Here is a 12,731-nt window from a genome sequence, read left to right as displayed (position 1 = left end):
AGCTGCCCTGGCTGGTAAAATTGAGAAGACAATTCTAATACATGTGAAATCAAGCGATGCAGAATAGCCAAAACAGTCTTGTAAAATAACAATATTGGAGACTTTTCACTTCCCAATGTCAAATATTACAACAAAGCTACAGTAATAAATACAGCATGGTAGTGACACAAAGATAAACATACAGACCAATAGGCTAGAATTGGGAGTCCAGAAATACGACCTTACATTTATGGTCAATTGATTATCAGTTAAGGTGCCAAGAAAATTCACCAGGGAAAGAATAGTTGATTCAATAAATGGTGCTAGGGCAATTTTATATCCACATGCAAAATAATTAAGTTGGACTCCTACCTCATGTTATATACAAAAAATAATAAATGGAACACAAACCAATATGCAACTGCTATAGTGATAAAATCCTTAGAACAAAACAAGATTAAATCTTCATGACCATGAGCTTGTCTGGATTGCATGGAACTTTCCATCAGATATGGCATCAAAAGTACAGGCAACCAAAGAAAAACTAAATAAATTGGATCAAAATAAATTCATCAAAATTTAAAAATTTTGTGTATCAAAGGAAACCATCATGAAATGAAAATGAAAAACAATCCACAAACCTTTGGAGAAAATATTTGCCAATCATATATATCATAACAGGCTTACATGTAGAATATATAAAGAACTCTTACTTCAACAATAAGAAAAATAATTCAATTTTAAAATGAGCTAAGCATTTAAACAGACATTTCTCCAAACAAGATACACAATCGCAAACAAGCACAGGACACTCAACCTCATTAATTATTAGGTAAATGGAAATCCTAAACACAGCAAGATACCTTAACACCCGTTAAGATGGCTAGAATAAAAAAGTCAGATAAGTGTTGGCAAGGATACAGAGAAATTAGAACCCTCGCACATTGTTAATGGGAATATGTAACAGTGCAGCCACTTTGAAAAATAGTTTGTCCATCCATCAAGATGTTAAATATTGAATTACTGCTATATTGTCCCTTTTTTCACTCAGCTGTCCAATAAAGAACTCAAATATAATTGTCTAATGCTCAGCCACTGATCACCTCTAGATTCAAACTCTGCCTACCGTCCTCTTCCTCCTCTCAGAACCTCAAACTTCAGTCCTCTAGTAATGCAAGCAAAACTTGAAATAATTCTTGATTATACTCTTTGAATTCTCACATCTAATCTGACATTATATATTTGAAGTGCCAACTTCACAATATGAATCCAACTATTTCTCACTACCCCTCCCACACCTACACTCTCCAAGCCACTAGAGCCTTGCTAATGGCCTGTTGCCATCACCCGCCAACCTCTCTCTGTGCCCACATCTGCCCCCTCCCTTTAGTGTAGTGTACACAGTAGTCAAAGAGATCATGTCAAAGTCACATTTATTCTTCCAATATTCTATAAGTGAGCCACTGTGTCTCTTTCTAAATTTAAAACAAGGGAACAAAAGACCTAAATAAGTCAACCATAGATTTAAGATTCCTTTTCCCAGTGAAAGTAGATAAACAATTGTATTATTTTACAAAGAAAACTTTCACTTTGTTTATATTGAGAAAGCAATGCTTTATAGAAGGCCAGAATACCTTTTTTTTTTTTGAGAGGGCATCTCTCATATTTATTGATCAAATGGTTGTTAACAACAATAAAATTTTGTATAGGAGACTCAATGCACAATCATTAATTAACCCCAAGCCTAACTCTCAACAGTCACCAATCTTCTGAAGCATAACGAACAAGTTCTTACATGGTGAACAGTACAAGGACAGTCATATCACAGAAACTTTCAGTTTTGATCACGCATCATGAACTATAAACAATCAAGTCAGATATGATTTTTCTATTTGATTTATATGTGAATCCCACATTTCTCCCTTATTATTATTATTATTTTTAAATAAGATGCTGAAGTGGTAGGTAGATGCAAGATAAAGGTAGAAAACATAATTTAATGCTGTAAGAGGGCAAATGTTGATTATCAGGTCTGTGCCTATAAACTAAGTATTAATCCAAGCTAGACAAGGGCAACAAAACATCCACGGATGGAGAAGATTTCTCTCAAAACAGGGGGGGTGAGGTTCTAAGCTTCACCTCTGTTGATCCCCAATTTCTCACCTGATGGCCCCCCTGTGACTGTGCCTGTCTTAGGTTGTTCCTCCCTAGAGGAGATTCCCTAGAGGAATCTTACCCATTTCAGTCATCTTCCGGGGCCATACAGGGAAATGTAGAGTTGGTGAGAGAGAAGCAATATTGTTTGAAAAGGTTAGCTTTTTACTTCTTTGCAGATTTATGCCCTGTGGCTTCTATGCCCAGCATTTGTGTTGAGGTATCTTTACCACTTGGAAGAATTATGATACTTGGTAATTTTCTATATGAGGCACAAATTCTACTAAAGGGTTGTAATTAGGAAGGAAAAAGAAAAGCTATAGAAGTAGCAGACAGAAGAAAACATGGGAAGATTGATTACTTCTTTGACATATCTTCTTGTAGAGTAGCATAAGTATGTATAGGTTTTAACAAACTACTAATTAAATTGTGTACACACATTAACATAATAGGAATACAGCTACATAACAAAAGCAGACCTACAATTACCAGCCATATCCAGTGAAACCAAGAAAACCAGTTAGGTACCCTAGGCATTTGTGAATACTTATCAATGATATGATGGATATTGTCTAACTGAATTTGAATAGTTTGAGAAAAATCAGACAAATTAAAAAACACATTCCTGGAAACTGTTCACATCCCATATGTTCTTTTAACAGTAGATAGTCTATAGTCGCACAATTTTGGAGCACTGCAACTTGCACTTCTCCTAATTCTTGGTTGAGTTCTGACAGTATAGATCCAGTCAAATTTGTTGTTTTACTGTCTGCACAGGCCAGCTTAGATATCTCCTTCTTCATTCCAATGGCAAGTCCAGGAACCAGTGGGATGAATGCAGCTACAACTGCAACAGCGCCAGGATCTTTGTTGAAGTTTTTTGATGATCACCTTCTGGAATGACTCTTCCAGAGGATCTTGATGTTGGACGTTCTTCTTCATATCGTATCTTAATTCATTTTCTGGGTAGCAAAACTAGGCTTTGATCCTCTGTATAAACACAAACAAACCCTTTGCCCATACATTGATATGACCTTTATACCATTGTGAAGAACCTATTGGAGATCACCACACAGGAACTGCTTTTTTTTTTAAGAGAAAGGAATATTATCAGAAAAATGTACTTCTATAGCTGATCATCTGACACCCTTTAAAAGATCAAAATTAAGGATATGTAAAGCAGGCATTAATCATTGATTTGAAGTTAGTTTTATCCTATCAGGGAGTAATCCCCCTTTTCTTTCTCTCCTTTTTTTTTTGTCACCATTAATCTATAATTACATGAAGAATATTATGTTTACTAAGCTCTCCCCTACACCAAGTCCCCCCCCCACAAACCCCATTACAGTCACTGTCCATCAGCATAGCAAAATGTTGTAGAATCACTACTTGTCTTCTCTGTGTTGCACAGCCCTCCCTGTGCCCCCCACACACTATACAAGCCAATTGTAATGCCCCCTTTCTTTTTTTCCTGCCCTTAGCCCTCCCTTCCCACCCATCCTCCCCAGTCCCTTTCCCTTTGGTAACTGTTAGTCCATTCTTGGGTTCTGTGCTTCTGCTGCTGTTTTGTTCCTTTAGTTTTCTTTTGTTCTTATACTCCACATATGAGTGAAATCATTTGGTACTTGTCTTTCTCCGCCTGGCTTATTTCACTGAGCATAATACCCTCTAGCTCCATTCATGTTGTTGTGAATGGTAGGATTTGTTTTTTTCTTATGGCTGAGTAATATTCCATTGTGTATATGTACCACCTCTTCTTTATCCATTCATCTACTGATGGACATTTAGGTTGCTTCCATATCTTGGCTATAGTAAATAGTGCAGCGATAAACATAGGGGTGCATCTGTCTTTTTCAAACTGGAGTGCTGCATTCTTGGGGTAAATTCCTAGAACTGGAATTCCTGGGTCAAATGGTATTTCTATATTGAGCATTTTGAGGAACCTCCATACTGCTTTCCACAATGGTTGAACTAATTTACATTCCCACCAGCAGTGTAGGAGGGTTCCCCTTTCTCCACAACCTCGCCAACATTTGTTGTTGTTTGTCTTTTGGATGGTAGCCATCCTTACTGGCATGAGATGATATCTCATTGTGGTTTTAATATGCATTTCTCTGATGACAAGCAACGTGGAGCATCTTTTCATGTGTTTGTTGGCCATCTGAATTTCTTCTTTAGAGAACTGTCTATTCAGCTCCTCTGCCCATTTTTTAATTGGATTATTTGCTTTTTGTTTGTTGAGGTGGGTGAGCTCTTTATATATTTTGGATGTCAAGCCTTTATTGGATCTTTCATTTACAAATATATTCTCCCTTACTGTAGGGTACCTTTTTGTTCTATTGATGGTGTCTTTTGCTGTACAGAAGCTTTTCAGCTTAATATAGTCCCACTTCTTCATTTTTGCTTTTGTTTTCCTTGCCCAGGGAGATATGTTCAAGAAGAGGTCACTCATGTTTATATCCAAGAGATTTTTGCCTAGGTTTTTTTCTAAGACTTTTATGGTTTTATGACTTACATTCAGGTCTTTGATCCATTTTGAATTTACTTTTGTGTATGGGGTTAGACAATGGTTTCATTCCCTTACATGAAGCTGTCCAGTTTTCCCAGCACCATCTGTTGAAGAGACTGTCATTTCCCCATTGTATGTACATGGCTCCTTTATCAAATATTAATTGACCATATATGTTTGGGTTAATGTCTGGAGTCTCTAATCTGTTCCACTGGTCTGTGGCTCTGTTTGTGTGCCAGCACCAAATTGTCTTGATTGCTATGGCTTTGTAGTAGAGCTTGAAGTTGGGGAGTGAGATTCCCCCCCCGCACTTTATTCTTCTTTCTCAGGATTGCTTTGGCTATTTGGGGTCTTTGGTGTTTCCATATAAATTTTTGAACTATTTGTTCCAGTTCATTGAAGAATGTTGCTGGTAGTTTCATAGGGATTGCATCAAATCTGTATATGCTTTGGGCAGGAGGGGCATTTTGATGATATTAATTCTTCCTAGACAAGAGCATGGGATGAGTTTCCATTTGTTAGTATCTCCTTTAATTTCTTTTAAGAGTGTCTTGTAGTTTTCAGGGTATAGGTCTTTCACTTCTTTGGTTAGGTTTATTCCTAGGTATTTTATTCTTTTTGATGCAATTGTGAATGGAGTTTATTTCCTGATTTCTCTTCCTATTGGTTCATTGTTAGTGTATAGGAAAGCCACACATTTCTGTGTGTTAATTTTGTATCCTACAACTTTGCTGTATTCTGATATCAGTTCTAGTAGTTTTGGAGTGGAGTCTTTAGGGTTTTTTATGTACAATATCATATCATCTGCAAATAGTGACAGTTTAACTTCTTCTTTACCAATCTGGATTCCTTGTATTTCTTTGTTTTGTCTAATTGTCATGGCTAGGACCTCCAGTACTATGTTGAATAACAGTGGGGAGAGTGGGCATCCCTGTCTGGTTCCCGATCTCAGAGGAAAGCTTTCAGCTTCTCGCTGTTCACTACAATGTTGGCTGTGGGTTTATCCTATATGGCCTTTATTATGTTGAGGTACTTGCCCTCTATACCCATTTTGCTGAGAGTTTTTATGATGAATGGATGTTGAATTTTGTCTAATGCTTTTTCAGCATCTATGGAGATGATCATGTGGTTTTTGTCCTTCTTTTTGTTGATGTGGTGGATGATGTTGATGGATTTTCGAATGTTGTACCATCCTTGCATCCCTGGGATGAATCCCACTTGGTCATGGTGTATGATCCTTTTGATATATTTTTGAATTCAGTTTGCTAATATTTTGTTGAGTATTTTTGCATCTACATTCATCAGGGATATTGGTCTGTAGTTTTCTTTTTTGGTGGGGTCTTTGCCTGGTTTTGGTATTAGGGTGATGTTGGCTTCATAAAATGAGTTTGGGAGTATTCCCTCCTCTTTTATTTTTTGGAAAACTTTAAGGAGGATGGGTATTATGTCTTCTCTGTATGTCTGGTAAAATTCCAACATAAATCCATCTGGTCCGGGGGTTTTGTTTTTGGCTAGTTTTTTTTATTACTGTTTCAATTACTTTGCTCGTAATTGGTTTGTTTAACTTTTGTGTTTCTTCCTTGGTCAGTCTTGGAAGGTTGTATTTTTCTAGGAAATTGTCCATTTCTTCTAGGTTTTCCAGCTTGTTAGCATATAGGTTTTCATAGTAGTCTTTAATAATTATTTGTATTTCTGTGGAGTCTGTCGTGATTTTTCCATTCTCATTTCTGATTCTGTTGATGTGTGTTGACTCTCTTTTTCTCTTAATAAGTTTGGCTAGAGGCTTATCTATTTTGTTTATTTTCTCAAAGAACCAGCTCTTGGTTTCATTGATTTTTGCTATTCTTTTTTTCTTCTCAATTTTGTTTATTTCTTCTCTGATCTTTATTATGTCCCTCCTTCTGCTGACTTTAGGCTTCATTTGTTCTTCTTTTTCCAGTTTCAATAATTGTGATGTTAGACTATTCATTTGGGATTGTTCTTCCTTCTTCAAGTGTGCCTGGATTGCTATATACTTTCCTCTTAAGACTGCTTTTGCTGCGTCCCACAGAAGTTGGGGCTTTGTGTTGTTTTTGTCACTTGTTTCCATATATTCCTCGATCTCTATTTTAATTTGTTCGTTGATCCATTGATTATTTAAGAGCATGTTGCTAAGCCTCCATGTGTTTGTGAGCCTTTTTGTTTTCTTTGTAGGATTTATTTCTAGTTTTATACCTTTGTGGTCTGAAAAATTGGTTGGTAGAATTTCAATATTTTGGAATTTACTGAGGCTCTTTTTGTGAGCTAGTACATGGTCTATTCTGGAGAATCTTCCATGTGCACTTGAGAAGAATGTATATCCTGTTGCTTTGGATGTAGAGTTCTATAGATGTCTATTAGGTCCATCTGTTCTAGTGTGTTGTTCAATGCCTGTGTGTCCTTAATTATTTTCTGCCTGGTGGATCTATCCTTTGGAGTGATTGGTGTGTTGAAGTCTCCTAAAATGAATGCATTGCAGTCTATTTCCCTCTTTAGTTCTTTTAGTATTTGTTTCATATATGCTGGTGCTCCTGTGTTGGGTGCATATATATTTAGAATGGTTATATCCTCTTGTTGGACTGAGCCTTTTATCATTATGTAATGTACTTCTTTATCTCTTTTTACTTTCTTTGTTTTGAAGTCTATTTTGTCTGATACTAGTACTGCAATCCCTGCTCTCTTCTATCTGTTGTTTGCCTGAAATATGTTTTTCCATCCCTTGACTTGTAGTCTGTGCATGTCTTTGGGTTTGAGGTGAGTTTCTTGTAAGCAGCATATAGATGGGTCTTGATTTTTTTATCCATTCTTTTACTCTGTGTCTTTTGATTGGTGCATTCAGTCATTTTACATTTAGGGTGACTATTGAAAGATATGTTCGTATCGCCATTGTAGGCTTTAGATTCGTGGTTACCAAAGGTTCAGGGTTAGCTTCTTTAGTATCTTACTGCCTAACTTAGCTCGCTTATTGAGCTGTTATATACACTGTCTGGAGATTCTTTTCTTCTCTCCCTTCTTATTCCTCCTCCTCCATTCTTTATATGTTGGTTATTTTATTCTGTACTCTTTCGTGTTTCCTTTAACTGCTTTTAGTGGGTAGTTGATTTTTTGCCTTTAGTTAGTATTTGATTGGTCTGCTCTCTTTGCTGTGATTTTATTTTTCTGGTGATATCTGTTTAGTCTTAGGAGTGCTTCCATCTAGAATATTCCCTCTAGAATACCCTGTAGAGGTGGTTTGTGGGAGGCAAATTCCCTCAACTTTTTCTTGTCTGGGAATTGTTTAATCCCTCATTCATATTTAAATGATAATCGTGTTGGATACAGTATCCTTGGTTCAAGGCCCTTCTGTTTCATTGCTTTAAATATATCATGCCATTCTCTTCTGGCCTGTAAGGTTTCTTTGAGAAGTCTGATGATAGCCTGATTGGTTTTCCTTTATAGGTGAACTTTTTCTCTCTGGCTGCCTTTAAAACTCTATCTTTGTCCTTGATCTCTGCCATTTTAATTATTATGTGTCTTGGTGTTGTCCTCCTTGGGTCCTTTCTGTTGGGAGTTCTGTATATTTCTGTGGTCTGTTCGATTATTTCCTCCCCCAGTTTGGGGAAGTTTTCAGCAATTATTTCTTCAAGACATTTTCTATCCCTTTTTCTCTCTTCTTCTTCTGGTACCTCTATAATATGGATGTTGTTCCTTTTGGATTGGCCACACAGTTTTCTTAATATTGTTTCATTCCTGGAGATCCTTTTATCTCTCTCTGTGTCAACTTCTATGCGTTCCTGTTCTCTGGTTTCTATTCCATCAATGGCCTCTTGCATCTTATCCATTCTGCTTTTAAATCCTTCCAGAGTTTTTTCACTTCTGTAATCTGCTTCCGGACATCTGTAATCTCCCTCCGGACTTCATCCCTTAGCTCTTGTATATTCCTCTGCATCTCCGTCAGCATGTTTACGATTTTTATTTTGAATTCTTTTTCAGGAAGATTGGTTAGGTCTGTCTCCTTCTCAGTTGTTGTCTCTATAATCTTTGTCTGCCTCAAGTTTTGCCTTTTCATGGCGATAGAGATAGTTTACAGAGCTGGCATGAGTGACAGCTGGAAGAACTTCCCTTCTTGTTGGCTTGTGGCCTTCCTCTCCTGGGAGAACAGTGACCTCTAGTGGCTTGTGCTGTGCAGCTGTGTGCAGACAGGACTTCTGATTCTTGTCCGGCTGCTATGCAGTTTATCTCCACTTTTGCTGTGGGCATGCCCTGGCTCGGGCTACTGCTCCGATATGGTGGAGCCGTGTTGGAGGGGGAGCTGCCAGGAGGCTATTTATCTCTGTGAGGGGCCTTTGAGCTGCCCTGCTATGCAGGGATTTAGGGTGCCTGGAGTTTCCTGCTGCTAGACTAAGTGTCCCAGGACACTTCCATCGGCTGTGGGGTCCCTGTCCCTTTAAGACTTCCAAAAAGCACTCACTTTTCTTTGTCCCCAGGACACTGGCTGCACAGACCCACTCATGGGTCTTACTGTCCTGTTTCCCTAGTATCCAGGACCACATGCAGGCACTGTGTCTGTGCTCTGGTGCGGATGGCTAGGGCCGGCTATTTAGCAGTCCTGGGCTCCCTCTCCCTCCCCGCTCCAACTCCTCTCCTTCCGCCCAGAGCTGGGGTGTGGGGCACTCCAGTCCCACCAGGCCGCAGCTTGTATCTTACCCCCTTCGCGAGGCGCTGGGTTCTTGCAGGTGTTGATGTGGTCTGGATGTTGTCCTGTGTCTTCTGGTCTCTCTTTTAGGAAGAGTTGTCTTTGTTGTATTTTCAAAAATATATGCGGTTTTGGAGGAGATATCCGCTGCTCTACTCATGCCACCATCTTGGCTGCCTCGCAGAATATTTTTTTTAATTAGATAAAGAGATAAAGTAGACATCTATAAAGTACATTTCAAACTCGTCACACTGTGATTGTTCATATTAGAGATGAAAACATTTCTTGGAATGATAAAGAGCATGGAAGCCACTAATTCTTTAACCAATCATATAAATTTCTGGTGATACTTGAATGAAAAGACTGACCTGGCTGCAGATAGCAACTGGTTATGAATTTTAAAAAGAGTTTATAAAGCTGACAGACTGGGCATGAGGTCCTTTCAAAAGAATTCTTCACTTACCATTAAACTTAGAAATAAGGTAATTCTGCTAGCAATAACTTTACTACCTTTTTTCTCTTTAGATATGTGCCAGAAAAGAAATTTTATTGATTATACAAAGAATGACAGTAGAGTTCTTTGTGAAAAATCAAACTGATTATACCTTAAGTGGACCATACATTAATTAACACACAATGATTTGTAAAGTGAGAAATAGATGGAGACACAGAAATTATACATTGCATAAGCACTGTGCATTAAAAGTGGAAATATTAAATATTAGTTAAGATTCACTTATCTGTATTTCAAAGAATAATTTGGTGTTCAAAAGCCTGAGAGAATTAACATTATATTGCTAATATCTTATTATTTACATTTCTAACAGCAAGTATAATATCTGGCATAAAAAGTATTTAGTGAAAATGTATTAATTGACGAAACAATATTTTCCCAGCTTTCTTTTCATGATGTCATAATAGCTATTATGTATTCTCATATATTCCATTTATAAAATGGGGAAAGATTGTTAATTTTTCCCATCAAGCTAATCTCCTATAATAGTGCAATCCAGAATTCAATTTCTCCCTGCAAACTCACTTTAGCTCTTATTCTGGTATTATTTTATAATAATTACAAAAAGCATCTAACATATTCCATATATCCATCAGTCTTTTAGAAGTTTAGAATGGCTGACTTAGACAAATGGAGAAAAAAATAATCCAAGTGTCTTTTAAAAATTGAGAAGGTGAGGATATAAGGCTTTATGGAGAAGTACATAGTGATATCAATTACCTTTCTATATTTAATCATATATTACATTACAGTAGGAAATACTAAGAAAAATTCTCCAATTAAGCTATCAGATATTGCTAGTAGTTCTGTGATACACATAATTAGATGACACATCTCGTTCTGAAATTTTTTTCTAAACATTTTACAATTTTTTTCACTTTTTTATGCACTGCTTGCCATGTGGAACAAAGCTATTCTCTGTATCTCAGTAACAAGACAAGGCATCTTCTTCTGTTTATGGATTTTTATAGTTTTCCATTGCAAGAAAATATAGTTTTGCTCAAGCAACATAAACAGCATACACATTCCTCACTAATACCAAAATTACAGCCTGCCACTCTTCCTGTGTATTTGTATACATTTTTTTCTTAATGTTAACACAGTAAGAAACCATTCATTATAAGATAAATCCTGATTTGAGAGCGAGATTTGAATGTGAAAATGTGAACCTGAGAATCAAAAAAAATACCATCATTGCACAAATCATGAAAAAGAATAAAAAGTTAAAGCAAAGATGATTAAACAAGGAAGATGCCTGCAGAAGTATTAATCATTTCAACTCTTCTTACCTACAGCATGAACAACTGAAGTGCAGTTAACTTTCTTTAACATACAACTTATGGTAAATGAACCACCAGCAACATGGGGAAGGGGATAGAATTAAATAGTCTTTATCCAAATAGGACAAACAAATAAATATATAATAATAAACATTAAAGTTGGAGGTTGTAGATTTTTCTTCATAAGGGTTTCAATCCCAGCCCTCTCACTGCCTAAAACTGTTAATCACTGAGTTTCTCAGAGCCTCAGTTTCCTCATCTTCAAAAATAAGTCTTAAAAATGTAAGTAGAGAATGGTGAAAAAATGTTGTAATGAATTTAGCATAGTGTGACCACTCAAAAAAAGTCTTCATTAAATTATATCATGCATTCTTGTATTTAACAATTATTTATTTTCATTATTGTGCAATATTCTATTATACAAACATACCACAGTTTGTGTATCCACACCTGTAGTTTCAGTTTTAAGTTTGTACTAGTAATGCTTCTATGAACATCCTTGTACATGTCTTTGGTGAACCCATCTGTGCATTTATATTGGAGATGGAATTGCTTGGTCACTGAGTACATGTAGGCTCACTTTTATAAACAATTTTCCAAATTCATTATATAGAACTACATACTCCTATGGGATACTTAGGATCTGGAAAAACATGGAAATTTTGTGAAAACAAAATTGGAGCTAAAAAGCTCTGTATTTAAATTTCATGACAGAGCAAGCAGCTCTTGTTAAAATTTTATATTAACATAGTAATCCAAACACATTCTTGAAAATAAAAAACTTACTACATATTCCTTCAAATATCAATTATTATAATTGTTATATTTTTCTGATTGAGAATAATTCTCAGCTGTTTCTTTTTACTAACTACATTGCCATATATTATCATGTTCAAGTAGCTGAGAAAATATTAATAGCTTGGCAATGTAATTTTAAAGGCAAAACAAAAATCATTGAAGAAACTTAAAACTCCCATATAATCTACTCATAGGAAATCTAGAATTTTAACCTTCTGCCAATGCCTGAAAATCCCTCTCCCTCTCCTCTCTCTCTCTCTCTCTTTCATTTCACTGGCTACTTAAAGCCTGAAACTTAAAGTTCAAAAAAACATTAAAGATCAAAACCAGTGAGAGACCATATTTAGCAATTTAACAAGTGTTTATTGAGACACTAATATGTACCAGATATTGTGGTTTTATGTTTATTTTAAAAAACATTTGAGTATATCGAGGTTTAACATAGAATGACATCCTGGTATTGTCACTGCACTAAATGTGGCTCTTGAAAATAATCAGTCTTTGCCTAAGGAATCTACTGAAGAATTGAATAAGATTGTTAAAGTATTTTAAATATAATATGTATCTATAGACCCAGCATAATGTAAAAGTGTAAACATAATGGAAAATTTATATTTCATGCCATTTGGAATACATGTACATGAAGTTACATCTACATTAAATAATATTTATTATATTCCAGGCCATACTACACTTTTAAAATGACTCATGGATTCTAGACTTGAGTCAAAGCTATTAACATTTGAATTAATAGGTGCTATAATGCTAGCTAATCCAAGAAGAGAAAAAAAGTTGCTATAATTT

The sequence above is a fragment of the Manis javanica genome, chromosome 5, assembly GCF_040802235.1.
Source record: "Manis javanica isolate MJ-LG chromosome 5, MJ_LKY, whole genome shotgun sequence".
Classification (NCBI taxonomy): Eukaryota; Metazoa; Chordata; class Mammalia; order Pholidota; family Manidae; genus Manis; species Manis javanica.
This window is presented reverse-complemented; position numbering follows the sequence as displayed.